The following is a 22,326-nucleotide window of genomic DNA, read 5'->3' as shown; positions in this document are numbered from 1 at the left end:
TTCTCCTCTTCTCTCCCTTCTCCCTTTCTCTCTCCTCTCCTCTCCTCTCCTCTCCTCTCTCTCATCAGCTTCCAAGAGTTCAACCACCATCTCTATTTAGAAGCAGCATCCCCTCTGGGAGGTATTTATTCAAATTCATGGTTCAGGTCCCTAGGGAGGCAACATATCTCCAAGATGCAGATACTTTCAGGGTTCACATTCCTATAAATATGACTTGTGATCATCCTCCAGTGAGGTTACCTTTAGTAACCTGCCAGTAGACATGAGGAGTTCAAAGCAAATGAGTACTAAAATGGCATGGTAAACAGAAACTATAAAAAATTTCCTCAGTAAATCTGGGGCACACACTCTCAAAGGTACACTTAGCTCCTATGGGAAGAGAGTACTCTTAAGTTGGAGTACAAAGGTACCAAGACACACAGAGGGGACACATGCGGCCAAGGCCTCTGGTCCTGCAGGGCCCTGATGTTCTTTCTTGTGGTGTCCTCACATTGCTCCCCCCCACTGAGCAGGTCATTCAGCTGGGTTCCCTGGAGCTTCTCCCATCCTCAGTTCAGCTCTCTCTTTAATCCATATTTAGCCTCTTTCTCTAGAGCCAGAGTCCTCATTCCTTGAAGCTCGGTTCCTTTCTATGTCTGCAACTGTCTGGTCAGCATGTGTTTCTCGTCCCTGACTTGAATTACTTGATTCTCTGAATTTCTCCCTTTCAGATGTGGTATCTTCTACCAGGATAGTAGCTCCTGTGGCCTTGGGGTAGGGGGGAAGGAAATAAAAGCATACACCCTTTGCCCTCTGGTAGAGGTAAAGGAGCAGGGGGCATACCCCACAATGCTATTACCTGCCTTGAACACCTTATATTCTAGAACTGCTCAAACTACTTCTTGGAGTTGATAGATTTGTCTTTGAAGGACCACCCAGGATGTGGCCAATCTACATACAGTTGCTTCAAGGCAGGCACTATTTTGTTTCTATCTCTGTTTTCTTAGTAGGATGTTATTACTTTACCATTTCTATAATCTGTCTCTTGCCTTACACTTTTATAGCACCTTATGAGCAGGGAAGGGTGAGGAACAGCAAATAAAACCCTTCTGCTACATAGATGGCTCCCAAATCTATATATCCAGCTCTTTCTCTTGAGTTCTAGTCACTAGGTTGATAGGTGGTGCAGTGGGTAGAGCCTTGACTCTGGAATCAGAAAGATCCAAGTTCAAATCTAACCCTAAATACTAGCTATGTGGCCATAGCTAAGTAGACCAGTTGAGCTGGAACATAGAGTATATAAGAGAGTAATGCAAAATAAATCTGGAAAGATAGATTAGAGCCAGACTGTGAAAGGCTTTAAAGGTCAAGTGTAGGATTTTTCAAAATTTTATCCTGGAGGATATCAGGAGCCACAGAAACTTAAGCAGGGAGATGACACAGTCAAATCTGTGCTTTAGGAATATCAATTTCCATAAGATTTGGAAACTGATCAGATATAATGGATGAAGGAGAGCAAATAGTCAAGAATGACTTGGGTTGTAAATCTGGGTGCCTGGAAGGACGGTGATGTCTTCATAGAAATAGGAAATCTAGGAATCTCTTGTTTTGTTTGGTTGGGGGGAGCAGTAACGAATTCCATTGGAATTATGTTGAGTTGTTTACTTGATGTCCAGGTGGAAATTCCAATAGTCAGCTAGAGATGGACTACTAGAGTCCAAGAGGAAAATCATACTGGAGATCTGTAAAAATCTAGTTAGTTCAATATACATATATATATGTGCATATATATGTTCTATGCATACAAGCATATGTATTCCCACACATATATACTCTATAAACATATATACTTACATATTCTTATACTGTGTGTTTGTGTGTGTGTGTGTGTGTGTGTGTGTGTGTGTGTGTGTGTGTAGACTTGGGGATTATCAGCACAGAAGTGATCACTGAACCCAGGGAAGGTAATGAGATTACAGAATGAAAGTATAGAAAAAGAATAGAGGGCACAGGACAGAGTCTATCTATAAATAAGGAGTGGGGCATGAATTATGATGAGAAAGAGTGGTCCAAAAGATAGGAAGAGAACCAGGAGAGAGCAGTATCACAAAAACCCATAGAGGAGAAGGTACCTAGGAGGAAGGTGGTGTCAATTATGACTAATGAATACAGGTTTTTTTCTTTACTCTAAATCTTAATGTCATGTCCAAGTGTTTTGCAACAACACATAATATTGAGTACAATTGACCCAGCAAACATATTCATGGAGTTATGAATAGATAAGTTTAACTAAACTATAGGGCCTACACATGATAGATTGATTCTGAAGGGTGTTCATTTAAGTATGAGTTGAAAAGGGCTCAGTATTGTCCATAGTTGAGTCCACTTTGTCACCACCTCACACTATAAAGGAAAGGTAATGATTTTCTCCTAATACTGGAAACTGGTGAAGTAGGGATGGTTAGGAAGTTGACTGTGGATGTTTAGAATGAATGTGTTAATAGAGGTGGAATATTATATAACTGTATACAATACTATGGTTTGAAATATTGTATAGAGTCTAAGAGAGAACTAATCACTGAATATGTAGGTCCTTGGAAGTATGGTGTTTTGAAGAGCTCTCTGGGTAGGTATGTATATGTGGTGTGGCGTCCATGTGTGTATGTGTATGTGTGTATGTAAGTGTGTTTACACGCGCGCGCACACACACATACACACATATATCATGGCATTTTGTGGGTGATTTTTCTGAGGCTGTATGTGACATAATGAGATTTGTGCTTTAGGAAGATCAATTTGAAATCTTAGAGTAGGATGGACTGGAGTAAGATGTGATTTGAGGCAGGGTCACCAATAAGCAGGCTACTGGAGCAGTTCAAGTAGGGTCTGCACCAGGGTGGTAGCAATGTTGAGGGAGAAAAGGGAAAACATACAAGAGATGCTACACAGAAATGACAACATTCAGCAACTGATTAGATTGTGGAGGGGCAGCTAAGAAAGAAGAGTCAAAAATGACATTAAGTTTTAAAACCTAGCACCATAGTACTACCCTCTACAGTAAAGGGACTTTTCATAGATGGGAGGGTCTGGGGGGAAAGAAGGTGAATTAAGTTTTGGATATTTTGAGTTTAAGATGTCTAGGGAACATCCAATTGAAGATGTCCAATAGGCTATTGAAGATGTGAGACTGGTGGTCTCCCTATCACTTTGAGTATTAAATAGAATTCCTCTCTTTGAAAGCTCTTCACAAGTGAACAGAACCAGAGGAACACAGTATACCAAAACATCAAGATTATAAAGATGATAATCTGTGAAAGACTTAACTACTCTATTCAAGACAATGATCCAAAACAATCCCAAAGGACACTTTTCACTTTCATGATGAAAATGCTATTCACTTTCAGAGAGAGAACTGATGAACTCTGAGTGTAGATTGAAGCATACTTTTTTATTTTCTTTATTTTTCTTGTTTTATGTGTCTGTGTGTGTTTTCTTTTGCAACATGGCTAATATGGAAAAGTGTTTTGCATGATTTCACATGTATAATTGACATCATAATGCTTTCCTTCTCAAGGGCTATGGGAAGGACAGAAAAGGGAAGGAGAAAATTTGGAATTCAAAATTTTAAGAAAACAGTGAGTGTTAAATTATTTTATACATGTAATTGGGAAATATTCAACAAAATAAATAAAAATGTTTTTAGAAAAAGAAAACTCTTCACTACCTGGTCCCTTCCTGTCTGTATAGTCTTTTTGCATATTTTTTTTCTTTCACACTCTCTACAATCCAAATTGATTTTAGTCTCTTGTGACTCAGTATTCTAATGTAGCTAATAAAGAGCTGGTGTGCTCTTAGACTGACATAATATGACTGTTATACCAGAATAAAGGACACATTAATTCCCTAGTGTTTTCTGCACTGATCAGCTTACACCTGGAGTGTTACATCCTATTTTGGCACTATATTCCAAAAAGGATATTTTTAAGTTTCAGTGAATTGGGACAAATGCCCTTCTACTTCCCAGCTCCTCATCAACTCTTACCCATCCTTTGAGGCCCAGATCAAATGTCACCTCCTCCAGGAAGTTCTCCCAAATACCCCAAACCAGAAGTTCTCTCTTCTGACTGAATTGAGATAGTACTTTGTATTTTCATTAACACTTTATTATCATACTTCATATTATACTTATCTTGACATAGCTAGGTAGCACAATGAATAGAGCACTGGGCTTGGAGTCAGGAAGACCTGAGTTCAAATTAGGCCTCAAACACTCACTAACTGTATGACCCTGGGCAAGTCATTGAACTTCGGTTTGCCTTAGGTTCCTCAACTATAAAATGGGGATGATAACAGCATCTACCTCCAACTGTTGCGTTATGAGGATCAAAGGAAACAATATTTGAAAAGCACTTAGCACAGTGCCTGGCATAGACTAGGTGTCTTATTCCCTTGCCCTTCACCCTCTCACCTTCTTCCATCTTTATATGTATTATATCACCTTACTAGACTGTAATCTCCATGACAGAAGAGACCATATCTTTTCAAAACTTTATATCATCTTTCTTTCTGGTGGCATCCAGAGAGCGAAGGTCTCATTCACCCCTAGCATGGACACCATGAACTAAACTCATTTTGGAGGAGGGGCGCCTTCCCCTTCCACTTGGGCTCTGCAACACTGAGAATTAGGCTTTGGGTTTTGGTCTGTTATGGTTGTCTTTTTCAGTTCTAGATGCAGATGTTAGAATTCCTGGACCCAGGAGTTCAAGTCATCATGACCTATAATCCAGGATTCCAGGCTGGACATTGCTGCCAACCTGTGTTGTGCTGGTAAACATTTAGCAACCTGCTCACCAGAAAAAAAAAGAGCACACAGCACACTTAAATTCAATCTGCATTAATAGCATTTCTCCATCACATTCATAAGTTTAGATAATCAACAAGACAATAAACCAAACCCTAATTTGCAGCATTTGTCAATTTCCAAGGTATTATTCCTCACACTGAAAATTTGACAATGGGGTCTCCCAAGCCAATTAGCATATCCCCACGGGCAGCTAGGTGGCACAATGAATAGAGCACCAGCCCTAGAGTCAGGAGGATCTGAATTCAAATCCGGCCTCAGACACTTAACACAAAAAATAGCCGTGTGACCTTGGGCAAATCACTTAACCCCAATTCCCTTCCAAAAAGCAAAAACTAAAAAAATTAGCATATCCCGGCTGTCAGTTCATTAGGGCAGCCCCAAGAACCCAGGGTGCCAGCATATATACCCAGTCTTTGGACTTGGAACATGGTGGGACTGTGCTTTATAGAAATTAAGTTAAGATGTGAACCTAATACCTCTCCTCTCCCCAGAGACTGAGAATAGGAAGGAATTATGCCTCCTGCAAGTTGGGTGAGAATGTTTATTCATTTTTCCCTTACCTTTGAAGTAAATATTCCTTTGTAAAAACTGAATAATAATAATAGTTATTAGGATTACATAAAATAAATAAACTTTCTATCTCCCCCAGTGGCTGACATATTACTCTGAACATAGTAGGTATCTACTAAGTTTTTATTTAATTGGATTGACTTACACATAGGAATGAATGAGTGAATGAATGAGCCAACAATCTTCTATTAACCTACATGTTGTGCTTTGAAAGGATGATTCAATAAAGATTTTGTGAAGAAAATCAGGGAAACTATTATAATAATGAGCCTTGACCAGAACAGAGAAGGATGCTTGAAACAAGAAGACTGGGAAGTTGTTTCCATTTTTGGTTATTTCCAAGAGACAAACATGTGAACATCACCACACTGAGTTCAATAATTCCCTTTGTTCAAGGAGCTTGTAGATAAGTGGTTGCTTACTTATTTCCAGCTCAGGTAGTTAGGGGGTGAAGTGGATAGAGCACTGAGCCTGAAGTCAGGAAAACCTGAGTTCAAAACCAGCTTCAGGCACTTACTAGCTGTGTGACCTTAGGTAAGTCACTTTTTTAAAAAGAGCTGTGTTTGCCTCAGTTTCCTCATCTGTAAAATAGAGATAATAACTACTTCCCAGGATTTTTTAAGAATCAAATGAGATATTATTTGTAAAGTGCTTCACATAGTGCCTGGAAAATAAGTGTTAAATAAATACTAATTATCATTATTATTAATTTTTCCTTCTCTCTCAGTGAATAAAAAAATCAATACAAGAGCATGATATGTTCAATTTGGGGCAACTTCTTAGAGAAAGAGGTGTTTTACTTATGTTGTTTTACTTTACTGTAGATTTGGCCTCCAATGTCCAAAGTGTGAGTTTGGGTTTATTTAATCCCTCAGATTGACTGGTTGTTTGCAAGTCAAAGATTTCCATCCATACGCCTGTTGGGTGAGGACTCTGATGAGGTTCTGCTAATATTTCTCCTCATGCTGCTTGTTAATGCTTGTTCCTATAGGAAACAACGGGTATGGTGAGGTCTTCTATATGGGTGGGGCTATTTGTGTTGTCAGGACCATGGAATTAGGGACAAAGCAGGTAAAAACAACTTGCCATGATAATAAAGGCCCTCCATGGGTAAGTCAAGGTGTTCTCCATCCTTTTTTTATAATAGACATGAAAGACACCTGGAAATATTTCATCTTTACAAATTACTTCAGGGTGCTGTTTTACTTTCTCTAAAAACAAACACCAGATGTTGAAATAGAAAAGCATTTACTGAGGTCTAAGGGACAAAGTAAGAAACGTCCTTACCCATCATAAGGTAGACCTTGCGGCAATCACATAGAATGGTGGTCAGTACGGATCAATGAAGGATAGCGAACAGCTGAGGCAATATGCCTGCCTGTGAACTGCAGCCCGGGCCTCACATATTGCTGCTCATTCTCTGCTGGCAATGAGAAGCAAATTCACAGGAGAATATGTTTCGAGGAGGAAAGATGTGTTGTGCAATTGAAACAACTCAACTCTGGCCTAGTCAAGAGAGAGAGGAGAGAGGAGGAAGGAGAGAGGGGAGGGAGGAAGGAGAATGGAGGGGAGGAAGGAAGGAGAATGGAGGGGAGGTAGGAGGGAGGGAGGGAGAGAGAGACAGAGAGAGACAGAGAAAGAGAGAGAGAGAGAGAGAGAGAGAGAGAGAGAGAGAGAGAGAGAGAGAGAGAGAGAGAGAGAGAGAAGGAGAAGAAGGAGGAGGAGCATAGAAACAATCATAGAACAATTCCTGACTCTAAGCCTGACCCCTTCTCCATAGTATTTCTCATTGGAACATATACTTAGGACTGGAAGAGGCCTATAGATCACATCATCCCTCTTTTTTATAGGTTGAGGAAACTGAGACCCAAAGAAGTCATGAATTGGCCGATACCACAGAATCATAAGATCATGGATTGAAAGCTGAAAGGGACTTTACAGACCATCTACTTCAATCTCCTCATTACACTTCAGCTGTTTCAATCCTGTCTGACTCTTCATGGCCCCATTTGGGGGTTTAATGGCAGAGCTACTGGGGTGGTTTGCCATTCCTTCTCCAGCTCATTTTACAGATGAGGAAACTAAAGCAAACAGGGCTAAGTGACTTGCCCAGGGTCACGAAGCTAGTAATATCTGAGGCCAGATTTGAACTCAGGAAGATGAGACTTCCTGGCTTCAGGCCTAGCACTCTCTCCACTACAACACCTAATGGCCTCCCCATTGTACACTGAGAAGCTATGTCTTACCCGAAGTCACACAAGTACTAAGTAGCAAGGGTAGGATTTGAACCCACATCCTCTGACTTCAGGCCTAGCCCTTTTCCCATTCTACTACTCGGCTGTCATTGAGTGAATTAGATCAGAACTGGGAAGAGAAGCCAACCGTTGTTGTACTGTGCATATTACTCCATTTTTCAAATGGAGCTTTTGTATTTTGAGTGAAAATTCAGAAAGGACAAGATGTATTATCCAGAATAAAACAAAAACATTCTCACAAGCCTCAAGAGAGCTATTCCCATGTAACTGAAAAAATAAAATACTATTTTAAAAACAGAGGTATTTCTAATGCTAATCACCTCTTGCTTCTCCAGTCTAGTCTCCTTTCCCTATATGCCCTCTGATGTACATGCACAGACAGCAGACAGGCCCCATTTACAGAAAAAGATAACGGCAAGATAGCGGTCCCAGTGGCTCCCCTGTGTGCTGAAAGGCGGCCAGAATTCACTCTGCCCCAGGCCCTGGTCCCTTACTATAATAAAACACCCAGGCTAGAGATTGTAGCCATAGAAATCCCTACCATAATTACAGAAATGTCATGGGCGGAACAGAAATAGCAAGTAAACCACATTTCTCATAGCCTTTAGCATGAGAAGATAATCTCCTCCTTTTTGGCAAGTAGGATATTTACTACAAAACCACTGGCGGTTGTGGTTGACTCCCTTTCCACAAGATGAAAACCAATGTGCTACAACCATCTTATTCCCTCCCTGCACCCCCATTTGTGGTGGGCCACAAAAGGGCCCAGGCCCACTAGGACACATGGTCTCTTCCATGCTACCAGCATGGGAAGACTGGACAGGCTTCCCCCTGGGGCTGGAAAGCATGTGTTGGAGACTCAGTAACCAAGAGGTTAAAGCTATACTGAACAATACCAAGCAGCCACAGGTCTGAGACAGTAAAGGATTTCTTTGGGACTTTATCTTGTGCATATCCCCAGCTTGCTTTGTGATTCCAAGAAATTTGCCTATTGTCTCTTTTCTTTTAATATAATATTTCTGGGTGGCTAAGTGGTGCAGTGAATAGAGCACCAGCCCTGGAGTTAGGAGGACCTGAATTTAAATCCGGACTCAGACACTTAACACCATGTGACCTTGGGCAAGTCACTTAATCCCAATTGCCCTGCCTTCCCACATATATATATATGTGTGTGTGTGTGTGTGTGTGTGTGTGTATATATATATATATATATCATACATATATGATATATATAAAATATTACTTAACCCCAGATGATAAATGCATCATTTCACATGAGACAACACAGCATAATGAAAAGAGCTACAGGGTTTAAAATCAGAAAACTTGGGTTTAATTTTAGACTTCGCTATTTATTGGTTGTGTAAACCAATAAATATATAAGTCAGTTTCTCTAGGCCTCAGTTTCTTCATCTGTAAAATGAGAAGAATTGAACTAAATAGTTTTGAGGTCCCTTCTCGCTCTAAATCATATGATACTAAGGTTCTTTTGTTTATCTCCTCCTGAAAATTGGCATAATCATGCTAATTTGCCCCCATCTACCTACGTACCTTTCAGAGTTATTGCAAGGAAAAGTGCTTTGGAATCATAAGTCACCATATAAATTGAGTTTCTGCTACTCCCTTTGATACTTGGAATTATGGTAATGAAGGGAGAAAACGAGTGCTATGTTGTGGGAGAGAAAAAAATTTGAAATCATTTCATTTTCTTTGGGTAATATAGACCCCTTTTGACAGCCTGTCAAAGCCTATAACATAATGTTTTTAAATGAATTGCATGAATTTTTTAGGATTGCAAAGGAAACCAAAGTTAGCAAAATTGAAGATCTATTTTTTTCCCATACAAGTTCACAGACTCCCTAAAATCTAGTTATAAACCCTTAGAGAGACCGCGGACCCTGGGTTAAGGGCTCCTATACTAAATAATGAGCAGTACCTAAGTGAGGTAGTCTTCTCTGTAGAGCCCCAGAGAGAAAAAATCAGCCAAAGTCATATCCAGTGTCTCCTCACCGGCATGTGAAAAACTCTTGGGTGTGTGCTGGCCCATAACATGAAACAGTATGAGAGGCTGTCCCTGGGGGAAATTGCTATAAATGAGGAAACTTAAGGTTCTACTTTAACAGGATGACCTTTCTGTCTATCTCCCCACCTTCTTCGTGTTGATGAGAATGACAAGCCAAAAGGAAATTGGGTAATATTGGCTCTGAAACAGGTTAAAACCTGGCACATCTCATGCTTTTAAGTACCTAATGTGGCTTCTTATCTTTCATTCTTATTATAATACATTCCATAACTGATGCCAGGATTTGGGCCCTGACCTCAGGTTCCCACAGCTGCTTTATCCTAAGAAAATATTTCTTAGAGAATTGGAATGGCCTCAAGGGGAGATTTTTCACTCTGTCCCTAGTCTCCATTCAAATTGTCTCCTGCGTATTGTCAGGCAAAATTATTCAGGACTTATTACTGACCCTGGAACCAAATATCCAGGGTGTTTTTTTTTTCCCAAGTTGGCTTAATTTTCCCATTGACTGTCAAATACTCCTGAGAACTAGCCAAAATGAAGAACCTTTACTTCCCCCACCAAAATAAAACTATCATACACATAAATAATAAATGGCAAATGATATATTTCCACTGGGTAAATAGCATATGGGTAAATATCCAAGAAACTCTGAAACACTGAGACAATATAAACATATTAATCAATCAACCAGTATTTATTAAGCACCTATTTATGCCAGGCACTAGAGAAACAAAGACCAAAATGAAATAGTCTACCCTGGAGAAGCTTACATTTAGTGGGTAAGATATCATATAGCATATAAGGGAAAAGGATAAGGTTTGGGTCTCTGAATAAGGATTGGTCAAGGTATACTTCAATTAAGGAAACTTCCTTTAACAATGTAGATTATTGCATCTACTCTCACTTAGAGTATCAGAGAATGCTCAGAGCATTAAAAGATTAAGTGACTTGCCCAAGTACTTCACCCACGCCTTCTTTTGAGATGAGTTCTACAAAGACACAGCTGTCTCTCCTATAAAAGGTCTTATATATTTATATAAGTATATACAAAATAAGTATATCTGTATATGTACAAAATAAATTAATAATTTAAGAGAGAAGAATTAGCAACTGGAGAGATTTTTTAAAAGGCATTATGTACAGGGAGGCATTTAAATTGAGTTTTGAAGGCAACTAGGAATTTTAAAAGGAAGAGGTGAAGATGTGTGTCTATTCAAATCACAAAGACAGAAAATGGAGTGGCACATGAGAGAAACAACAAACAATAGGTTGGTTATACCAATCGGTGGCCATCTTGAACATCCACAGAGAGCCCTGCTCTTTAGGTACCACTAGGTCCTTCACTGCCCCGTCTTCCTGCTTCCCCAAATATTGGTGTTTCCATAAGCCATGTCCTCAGTCTCTCATAAGTCCACCCTTTCATCTCTGGAACTTGCCTCATACTTTTGAAGCTCCTTTTTATGTCTCCAGGAAAAGGGAGAGCTTCAACATAGGTGCGTGGTTCATTCTAGAGAGGTTGGTCCATGGGTTCCCTTTAGACCTTCTCCATTGTGTAGTCCTCTCTCTTGTAGCAAATACTCAGAACACAATCAAAATCAGTTTATAAGTATCTGGAGACAATAGCCATTATAACAATACATACAACAAATAAACAAAGTTTAAAGAGAGCAGGAAACTCCCAAGTCTAAGCATCACTGCAGTTTACCCATCAGGAATGAGATGGGAGAGGGAGGGGAAATGTATAAGGGCATAAATTCACCAAGTCCCAATAATAGCAACAGTCAGGGAAACCACAAAATTCTGTCTTGGCAGATCACTTCTTCTTCAGGTCAAGGAGCTAGACAAGGCTCTAACCCCTCAAGATTATGTTCACTTTGGAATAGCAGTGCCCTTCACTTGCAATCAGATAGCCACAGGTAGTGGCACATTTTACACCCTTTTTTCCCATTCCTTCTTTGACAGCTCAAAAGTTCTCAGACTTCCCTTGTCCCTTACAGCTTCCACCTCCCATGATCTTTTGAACCCTCCTTCTAGCTGGGAAAAACAAAGACAGACAAACTAACTATACTTCCCATGAGCCCCCTTGCCAAAAAAAAAAGGGACTGCAATTTACTGAGAAAAATGAAGCTACCCACATGATCTCCTCCCCTTTTGTTCATGCACTGAATTCTCCAATCGCTCTTTTTTTAACTCCAGTCTCTACTAATGAAGTAGCCCTTCTACTCACAAAAGGCAACTTTTCTACCCTTCCTAATAATTCTTTAATCATTCTTTTCTTCCTTAATCATTCTCTCTCTGATTTTCAATCTCTATTTACTGCTTTCTTTCCTGCTGCATCCAAACATGCCCAAATCTCTATCATCCTTAAAAAAAAACCTTCATTAAACCCTTTCATCCCCTTTAGCTATGCTATACTTCTCCATTTCTCAGTCAAGCTCCTAGAAAAAGTTGTTTATACTCTTTATAATGCATCTGCTTGCTCCGCTCTCAAACATTTATCAGCCCTTTGGAATCTGGCTTCCACCATCCTCACTCAATGTAAAACTGCTCTCTCTAAAGTTACTAACCATCTCTTAAATACAAAATATGATCATCTTTTCTCAGTTCTCATCCCTCTTGACTTTTTTATTGCATTTAATGCTGTTGATTACACTCTTCTCCTTGAGACTTTTTCTCCTCCAGATTTTCATATTAAATCCCTCTTGGTTCTCCTTGTCACTACTTCTCAGTCTCTTTTGTTAGCTCTTCATCAATATCATCCCTACCCCCCCAAAAAAAATAGTGAATATACCCAAAGGTGCTGACCTCTATGTTCTCTCACTTGGTGACCTCATCAACTCACATTCATTTAATTATCATCTCTATATTAATGACTCAAAGATTTCTATATCCAACTCCAGTCTCTCTTCTGAGCTCCAGTCCCAATTATCAGCTATCATCAGACATTTCAAACTGATGTTTCATAAATGTCTCAAACTCATGTGTTCACAACAGAACTCATTATCTTTCCCCACAAATCCACCCACTCAAAAGACATCTACCTAATGATCTACATATGAAAGAAAAAACAAGTAGAAGTATAAAACTAATGCAGCCGTAGAGTATCAGTGATGACAAATGAGATATTTATAAAAAGCAGTTTGGCTCTGGCACATATAGGCACTCTACACATATGAATTCCCTTCCCCTTCCCCCCAAAGTGGTATGAATGAACTAATAAAAAAGCATTTATTTAACATTATGTACCAAGCACTTTGCTGAGGACCAGATGCAAAATCAAAGACAGTCTCTGTCTTCAAGGAGCTTACATTGCAGTAAGGAGAGACAAAACACTTAGGGGAATGGTGACCAGGGCAGAAAATTTTGTTCCAGAAAGTGCCAGAGATAATGAATAAGGATATAAGGGAATAGAATATAAGGGAATATTCCTTCCAGGGGCAATGGCAGAATTGATTTGGTCATGGTTTCAGAACTGAAGGAAGGAAGGAGAGGAGAGAGAATGTGCATTCATTGTCACAGTGGACAGTGAGAAGATGACTGGGCATAGGAAGTGAAGTAAGTAGAGTTGGAATCTGCCTGAAATAGTGGGAAATATGAGGAATTCCTAAATCGGGAGGAGGAAACCCCAGAAATAGGAAGGGAAGAAAGGAAATAAGCATTTACGGAGTACCTACTATGTGTCAGGCACTGTGCTGAGCACTTTTATAAATATCACCTCATTTGGTCCTCACAACAACCCTAGGAGGTAGGTGCTATCATTATCCCCAATTTACAGTTAAGAAACTCAGGCAAAGAGAGGTTACTTGACTTGCCCAGGGTCACATAGCTAATAAGTATCTAAGACCATATTTGAGCTCAGATCTTTCTAACTCCAGACCCAGTGCTCTGACCACTGCACCACCCAGTCATCTGGAAATAGGCTGAGTAAAAGGGATAACAAATAAAGCCATGAAATGCTACAAGACCTTGAAGAAGCTTTCCATTGCATTAGAAAGATTGCCTTTGGAGTACACAGGCAAAAAATATACAGTATCAGAAAGCCTAGATACAGCACAATCTGTACTGAGGGAGCGCCCACATTGAAAAGATCACAGATTAATTGAAGTGTCAAAGTATAATATGACCAGATCTGTAGATAATAAAGATTATTCTTTTAGCCAGAGGCAGTAACTAGGTCTCCTGACTCGCTGTTCATGGTATCATGGTGCCTTTGTGACCTTGGGAAAGTTACTTAACCTTCTATGAATATGTAGACAACTAGACAACTCACTAAACCTAGAAGTTACATATTATGTGCCACTCTACATGGGCAGAGAGGGTTTCCTACACCAGTGAAATCCTCAGTTCAATTAAAAAAAATTAGAATTATAAAGAATAGAGTGTATGAGGGCAGGAAGACCTATTAAGAGCTTATTGTAGGTATCCACTGGGAGGGTGGGAGGTTATGAGAATCACCAGAATATTGATGGGGGGAGCTAAAGAGGAAGGAGCACATTCAAGAGATGTCACTGAGATGATGAAAACTTTTAGGTTTTTGTTTTGGTTTGGTTTGGTTTTTGCTTTTTTGTTTTGCAATACCTTTATTTAAAGGTTCTGACAAATATTCCTGCTATTTTGATAGTCTTTTCATTGAGGAAAGGGAAGGTGGTAGGCAAAAGAAGCTCATTTGGCTACAGAAACTACATCTGTACTCTACATATTCATTCACTTAAATGATGTATTTGAAGCCAAAGGTGCCGTCACAGGAGAGTGTACCCCCTGTGCAAATCCTGACAATGAGGTCTTTGGGAATTCATATGATGAAGTTTCATTGGGAAGGAGCATCTTTGTCATCTTGAAAGGTCACAGAGGAGACTAACTTTTCTATGTGCACTCTAGCAAAGATCTAAAAAGAAGATCAGGTCAAATGATGATCAAGAAATCCAAAGAGAAACAACATTAAGTGCCTTCATCCAGGTCAGGACTGCACAAAGACACAATCAGAATTTAGTCAAATTTTGGGCAGAGACAACAGAATCATAATATTTGTGAACCTCAAAGGCCCATGTAAAATAATAGTAAAGTTAACTAAGATAGATCTCTGGTAATACTCAATGGAAATTAATAGATGACAGACATATAAATAGACAGATGAAAGTGAAAGGGAGAGAGAGAAGAGAAAACAGAGATAGAGATAGATAGAGACAGACAAATAGAGAGAAAGGGCATAGGCCTAGGGAACCTGAAGTCTCAAGGCTGCATGTAGCCTTCTAGGTCCTTGGATGCGGCCTTTTGACTGAGGTCAAATTTTACAGAACAAATCCCTTTATTAAGGAGATTTGTTCTGTGAAGCTTAGATTCAATTAAAGGGCCCCATTTGAGGACCTAGAGGGCCACATGTGCTGCAGGTTCCTTACCCCAGGGGGGGGCGTTTAATGAGCACTTTCTACACGCCAGACACTGTGCTAAATGCTGAGAATGCAAATACAAGCAAGCACATGATAGCACCTGCTCTCAAGTAGCTTATATTCTAATGGGGGGAAGAAAATACACAAGGATCTGAAAAGTGGGGGATGGACATAGTATGCTTTAGAGGTGGCTTGAAAGTGGGGTGGAATACAAATGGGAAAAGGACCCAAGTACAAAAGTATTTATAGTAGCTCTTTTTGTGGAGGCAAAGAATTAGAAATTGAAGGGATGCCCATCAGTTCAGGAATGCTTGAACAAGTTGTGGTACATGATCGTGATGGAATAAGACTGTGCTATAAGAAACGATGAGCAGGCAGACTTCAGAAAAACCTGGAGAGACTTATATGAACTGATGCTGAGTGAAGGGAGAAGAACTAGGAGAACATTGAACATAGTAAAGGCCACACTGTGCAGTTACTAACTTTGATAGACTTATCTCTTCTCAGCAGTGCAAGGATCTAAGACAATTCCAAAAGACTCATGATGGAAAATGCTATCCACATCCAGAGAAAGAACTTTGGAGTCAGAATGCAGATCAAAGCATATTATTTACTCTCTCTTTTTTGTTTGTTTGTTTGTTTCTTCTTTCTGGAGGTATCTCCCTGTGGTGCTAATTCTTCTTTACAACATGACTAATGTGAAAATAGGTTTAATATGAACGTATATTTAAAGGTTATATTAAATTACATATCGTCACGGGGTGGGGGGAGGGGAGAGATGGGGAGAAAATTTGGAACTCAAAATCTTTTGGAAGTAAATGTTGAAAACTAAAAATAAATGAATAAATTTAATAATAATAATGATGATGATAAAAAGAAAGTGAGGTGGAGGCCTGGATCTGGGCAAATCAAGGCAAAAGCTCATCTATCAGAGCCCAAAGTGACTCTAAGAGTGTAGGCAAAGTTTTTAGCAGAGAGGAAGTGGAGAAGATGGCTGGTAAATGGGTAACACAATTTAAAGAAAACTGGAAATGAAATGACCATGCAACAATAACAAACTCTAAGAAAATCAGTGAGTTCCAAAAGCTCAACTAAAATCAAAATAAAGAGCCTGACAATCAAACAAGAAATTAACAAAACTGAAAGACTCCAAAAAATTAATAGGTGGAATTTTAAAAATAATAATCATATAAATTAAAACATTAGCTAATTCCCCAATTGATAAATGGTCAAAGGATATGAACAGGCAGTTTTCAGAGGAAGAAATTAAAGATATCTATAAGCATATGAAAAATGCTCTAAGTCACTATTGATTAGAGAAATGCTAATAAAAACAACTCTGAGATACCATATCTCACCAATCAGATTGGCTAAGATGACAAAACAGGAAAATGACAAATGCTGGAGAAGATGTGGACAAATTGGAACACTAATGCATTGCTGGTGGAATTGTGAACTGATCCAACCATTCTAGAGAGCAATCTGGAACTATACCCAAAGGGCTATAAATAATTTCATACCTTTTGACCCAACAATATCAATTCTAGGGTTGTATCCCAAAGAGATCATAAAAGTGGGAGGAAGACTCATATGTACAAAAATATTTATAGCAGCTCTTTTCATGGTGGCAAAGAATTAATAATTAAGGGGATGCCCATCAATTGGGGAATGGCTAAACAAGTTATGGTATATGAATGTAATGGAATACTATTGTGCTATAAGAAATGAGGGGCAGATGGAATTCACATTTATCTGGAGAAGCTTATATAAACTGATGCTGAGTGAGAAGAGCAGAACCAGGAGAAATTTGTATACAATTACAGACACAAAATATGTGTGATGACCAACTTTGATAGACTGGACTCTTCTCAGCAATGCCGGGTTATAAGACAACTCCAAAAGACTCATGATGGAGAGAGATGTCTACATTCAGAGAAAGAACTAAAGAACACAGTTTGAATGCAGATTGAAGCAAACTACCTGCTCTATTTCTTTTTCTTGTTTGGTTTTGTTTCCTCTTTCCCATTGTTCATTCCATCTGATACAATCCTTCTTTAAATTATGACTAATGTCTAATGTCAAAGTATTTGCAGATCATATACTTGATTACATGCTGCCATGGCAGGGGGGAGGGGGGAAGGAGGTGAGGGAGGAGGAGAAAATTTGAAACTCAAGGAATTGTGGAACTGAATCTTGTAAACTAAAAGTAAAAAAACAAATTAATAATGACCAAAATTTTTTTAAAAAACATTAGCTAATGTGATTTTTAAAGACATTTTAAAGTCAAATTTATAATATCAAAAATAAAAAGAACGCACAAGAAAGGAAGAAGAAATAAAAGAAATTGTTTGAAAGTATTTTGCCAGTATATAATTATATGCCAATAAAATCAACTTAGATGAAATGGATCTATATATTTATGAAAATATGAAATACTCAAATTAATTGGACAATAAATAGAGAATTTGAATAACCCAACTTCAGAAAAAGAAACTGAATAAACCATTAGTGAAATCCTAAATTAAAAACCCAGGGCTATATGGATTTAAAAGTGAATTTCATTGAACATTTGAAAAAAATTCATTCTAGTATTTCAAAAACTGCTAAAATAATAAAAAAAAGAGATACTGACAAATTTCTTCTATGTCACAAATATGGACCTGGTACCCAAACCAGAGAGAGGAATGAAAGCCAAGAAAGTAAATTATAGATCAATGTCACTAATGAATATTGATAGCTAAATAGTGAATAAAATATTATCAGAGAGGCTACAGAAACATCAAAAATATTATCTACTATAGCCAGTTTAGATTTATACTAGGAATGCAGAGTTAGTTTGACATTAAGAAAATAATAAACAGAATAGATAATCTTAATAACAAAAATAATACAAATCACTTGACTATCTAGGTAGAGGCAGAAAAGGCTTTGAACAAAGCACAACATCCATTTTTAATTGCTCATGGTTGGACCTTGCCAATGTAATAAAAATGACAATACCACCCAAATAAATTTACTTATTCAGTGTCATAGCCATCAAAATCAAAGCATTATTTTATTTTATAGAGCTAGAAAAAAGAATTCATCTGAAGAAGGCAAGATCTCAAGAGAAATCATTGTTAAAGTGGTTCAAAAGAGAAACTTGCAGCAGATTTCAAACCAATAAAAAGCTGTAATTATATGTGTGTGTGAGAGAGAGAGAGACACAGAAACACATTGAGATGGTGGGAGGGGGGTGAAGAGGGGGAGAGAGAGAGAGAGAGACAGAGAGAGAGAGAGAGAGAGAGAGAGAGAGAGAGAGAGAGAGACAGACAGACAGACAGACAGACAGACAGACAGAGAGACAGAGAGAGAGAGACAGAGAGAGACAGAGAGACAGACAGAGACAGACAGAGAGACAGAGAGACAGAGAGAGACAGAGAGAGAGAGAGAGAGAGAGAGAGAGAGAGAGAGAGAGAGAGAGAGAAAGAGAGAGAGAGTCCAAACATGAAGCAAGAACTGTCCTATGGACCTATGTGTGGATTTAGTTTGCTTTACTATGTTTATTTGTTAAAAAGAGAGGGTTTGGGGAGGGGGGGATGGATTGTAAGACAAAGGAGGACAGTGAAAGGCCAGCACCCAGAACAGTGCCTGGCATATAGAAAACACTTAATAAATGTTTACTGATTGATTAATTGTGATTGTGATGTCAAAAAGAAAAGAAAAAGAAAGAAAAAGCATGCTATTGACACTTTTAAAAATATATGAAAAGAAAAAATAAAAGTTTAAAGCAAAACAGGACAACTTCAAAACTAACATGTTGAATTTATGTACTTTTTAAAAAACAAAGTATATAATGATAATAATACTAACTTGTGGTTTCATATACAGTGGAAACGTTCATGTTCACTGGTGAATTTTGTCAAATTCAGAATAATAAGGAACAATAATCTTTAAAGAAAGGTATTGCAGAAGCAAATGTGACTCCAGGACATTGTAATGGATTGGTTATAATAGATGAGGAAATGGAAAGAGTCAAAATGGCCACAAGATTTCAAAGATGTGAGACTGGGTGAATAGTACTTCTAAGAACAATGTAATAAAATCACTTGGAGGAGCAAGTTTAGGTTATAAGATAATAAATGCCATTTGGGACATGCTGAGGTAATAATGGGACATCCAAAGAGAGATTTCTGTAGACATTAGAGATGTAAACATGGAGCTCAGAAAAAAAGTCTGGAGCAGAGATATAGATTTATAGTTATCTGCATACAGGTGACTCCATGGGACAGAGTAAGGTTGATGAGAGCAGAGAGAGTAAAGAAAAAAAGATTTAAAGACAAGAGAGTTTGGGGTGACACATTAAGGGATCAGAAGCAGACGGATGATCCAACAGAGGAGTCTGAGAAAGAAGGAAAGGGGGACAACGCTTTTTCTGTGTGTGTCTCTGAAGCAAAGGGAGAGCAGAGTATTTAAGGAAGGCAGTTCAACAACACCGAACACTACTGAGCAGTCAAGGATGAGAATTAACCATTACATTTGACGAACAGGAAGTTGATGGTAATTTCTGAGAGAGCAGTGAGAACAGAAATCATATTGCAAGGGGCTGGGGAGTGTGGGGAGAGTGAAAGAAGCACCATCCATTATTTCATGTCTTTTGAAATTGCATCTGTGTATGTGTCAGATCTCCCCTACTAGACTGTAAACTCCATGTGGGCAAGAATTATATCTTTATCATCTTCCCAGCTGCGTTGCAAAGTGTTTGACACAGAGGAAGTATTTAATACATATTTGTTTAATTGAATTGAAGGATGTGGAACTGTGAATTCCTCCATCCTTCTCTTTCCTTCTTATCCTCTGGTTTTGATACTCCCCTTAAATTCCAGCCCACTTCCTCCCTTAATGCAAAAACCAACTGTTAACCAGTGCTCTGAGCTTCAGAAACATCTCAGACTCAGGCAGGCCCCTGAAGGGTCAAAGCAGTCTAAGGAACCTCCAAAGATCGAGATCCTTATCAGAGAGATAAAGTAACTGTGTAGCCTTTCCATTCTTTAGAGGAAATATAAACAAAGCCTGCCTTTCCTCTCTTTCTGTCTCACCATCCTTTCCTTTTGTCTGTTCCTTTGAAAATTCCATTGCCTTGTGAAGTCATTCTGGTGTTACTACCCTCTCTTCTTACTGGAAGGCCAATATTAGAGCCTCTCTCCTTACTGGGGAGCTCAGGGTTACAGGACTCTCTCCTTACTGTGAGCTCAGTATCACAGGCCTCTCTCCTTACTGGGAACAAGTGGTGGCCTGGTTTTCCTAATTGAGTTAGTTATTTTTTTCTTTTATTTCTAGTGTGGTGGATGGTGTTTCTTATTACAACTTCTATGAAGCATTAATGCTGTCAGGTCCCCAGAGAGTCCTGGTGATGCTTTCAGGAGGAGGAAGATGTCTAATTGTTTTCGTTAATGACTTTGATGTGACTAAAAAGCCAGCCACACAAAAGGGAGACTTTCCTGCATGTTGTGAGTTATGAATTCAGTTGTGGTAGTCATGAAAGTCGGAACATAGTCAGAAGGACTCATGGGTACATTTGCTCCAATCCTGTTCTAATGCTACACTTGGGGGTTAGGGAGGGAATCATCTATTATTCTTATTCAGCAGTATACATGGGGCAGGTACATCTAGGTTAGTCTTTCTAGTTTCTTTAATTATTCTAAATGGGAGCTATATACCTAATGCAGAATTTCTAAGGAAAGTTGGAAAGTTATTGTGATATAGCAGAGTGGGCTTGGTATCAGAAAGACCTGGATTTAAGTCTTACCTCTGAAACATTACTAGCTATGTGACTATGGGCATGTCCAGGTAATACTTTAAAAACACAAGTTACAGATGAGTTCCTGATCTAATCTACATTAAGTACAGGGAGTTTCCACTATGGGAGTTCTCCAAATTATACTATTAAGCACACAGTAAGAGTTTAATAAATGCTTGTTGCCAGACAAAATAATGGTAACAACAAAACATTATTATATAAAAGTCCCTCCACACACACACTTAATTTTTGTCATGTCCAAAAAATGATTTATTAAATACTAAATTGCTTGTTGCTAAGGAAAGAACTTGTTGCTATGAAAAGAACTGCCAAGCCTGAAATCTCCCTCTTGGACTTGGGCCCTGTGGGGCCCATGATTGTGCCACAGAACTAGAAAATGTCCTCTACCCTCACCTCCCCACTCCTCATCAGACGATTTTTACCTCATACTTCATGAAAAAGTGAGGCCAGTTATTACAGCATCCTTCTCCTCAATTCCACTCTTCAAATCACTTCAAGGTCATTTCCAATCTCCTCCATCTTTGCTGCAGTCTCTAAGGAGGAAGCAGTTCTTCTTGTAAAGCCAACCAATGCTGCTACCTGTGACCTCGAACCACCCCCCTCTCATTCCCTCCAGAAATTTGCTTTCACCCCTTCTCTCACTTCACCACTTTCTTATTATCCATTCACTTTTTCCTTTTGCCTTCAAATTTATTCAAAGCTCCCCTAACCTTAAAAGACCTCTACTTGACCCTATTATACCCTCGGGCGCTTGTCCTCCATCTCTCCTCCCATTAGCAACCAAGTGAAATAGAAAGAACCTTTGACTAAGAGTCAGAAGACCTAGTCTGGCCACATTCTACAGCCTGATCAAGTCAAATCCTGATTCTGTCCCTTAAACCTGTGTGACTGGAACTATGGAGTCCAAATGCAGATCAAAGCATACTATTTTCACTTTTTTATTGTTTTTTGCGGTTTTTCCCTTTTGTTTTTTTTTCTTTCAAAACATGACTAATGTGGAGATATGTTTACATGATTGCACATGTATAATTCATATCAGATTGCTTGCCATCTTGTAGGGCGGGATAGGATTGAGGGAAGGAGAAAAAATGTGAAAACTTATTGAAAATAAATGTTTGGGACATCTAGGTGGTGCAGTGAATAGAGCACCGGCCTCAGACACTTAATACTTACTAGCTGTGTGACCTTGGGCAACTCAATTAACCCCAATTGCCCTACCTTCCCCCCTCCAAAAAGCAAAAAACAAAAAAAAGAAAAAAAAGAAAAGAAATGTTGGAAACTATCTTTGCATGTAATTAGAAAAAAAAAATAGTAAGTGCCAGTCTGTGTGTGGTGTGTGTGTGTGTATGAGAGAGAGAGACAGAGAGAGAGAGAGAGAGACAGAGAAAGAGAGAGAGAGACAGAGAGAGACAGAGAGACAGAGAGAGAGAGAGACAGAGAGAGAGAGA

This window comes from Petaurus breviceps, unplaced genomic scaffold, assembly GCF_028583685.1.
Source record: "Petaurus breviceps papuanus isolate PSGF00001 unplaced genomic scaffold, PetGlider_PUasm1.0 90808, whole genome shotgun sequence".
NCBI lineage: Eukaryota > Metazoa > Chordata > Mammalia > Diprotodontia > Petauridae > Petaurus > Petaurus breviceps.
Note: the sequence above shows the minus strand (reverse complement) of the source record.